A 1,088-nucleotide genomic window follows, 5' to 3' on the forward strand; every position below is an offset into this window, starting at 1 on the left:
AGTTAGTCAATGAAAAAGTTGACTTTTCATGATATTTACCTAAAAAAGAATGGGCTCTAAAGCATATCTTAAGGTACCAATTGTCTAGCCCTCAAACAATTTTCCCATGTCAAATCCTAATGATCATAAACCTAAGCTATGATATCAGTGCAATTGTCAAAATTCTGATTTAAACTCCAACCAAGAAATGCAACAATTCATTGCACACATGTAGGATGGGGTCCCACGAGTATGTAAGATGACAATCTATCAATAGTTTACTAAAATAGGCAAAATAATAATAATAATTTTGTTTAACTCTTATGTAAATTTAAAGATTTAGCAATTCAAATTTTAAAATATTCTCAGTTTATATATTTGGATAACTTAATCAACCTAATTCACATATTTCTACATATAACAACATTTGAGAGATTCTATATATCACAAAATTCGAAAGGATTTTAATCGAGAATCTTAGTCTAGTCTCACAAATCCAACCTCTATCCGTTCACTTCTAGGCCTCGGGCACTCTAAAACAAAAATATCTAAAAATATGCTAATAGCCTAGTAACCAAAACATAATCAAAGGGATCAAGCAATTACAACAAATATAAGTATATGATACAAAATAATTTATTCAGCAATATACTATCTTATGATCAAAATCATACATATAACTAGATATACTACAATACGTATATAAGTTTCTAAATCAATAATTTACATATGATCCAAAGAGCATTTTAGAAACTAATATCCAAGCTAAAGTTACTTTCCACCAAACAAAACACAAAGTTACAATACCAATGTTTCAATGAATATCTTATGATCATATATTTTTAATAATAATTTATCAACTTATCAATCTATATGCAATAACCATGTATAATCTTTTTCACAAGGCCTTTAGAACTGTATTTAACCCCTATAGAATAGATCCATAATATAATACTTAACCTTCACGAAATAGGCCCAGAGTATCATAGTTAATCTCTATAGATTGGATAGTGTCGCACTTAATCCTATGGAGTACATCCACATTAATCAAGTACAAAAATAATTAATACCACATGACAATATATAATCCCTATTTGGAAGGGTCCAAC

Source organism: Elaeis guineensis, chromosome 4 (assembly GCF_000442705.2).
Source record: "Elaeis guineensis isolate ETL-2024a chromosome 4, EG11, whole genome shotgun sequence".
NCBI classification, from domain to species: Eukaryota; Viridiplantae; Streptophyta; class Magnoliopsida; order Arecales; family Arecaceae; genus Elaeis; species Elaeis guineensis.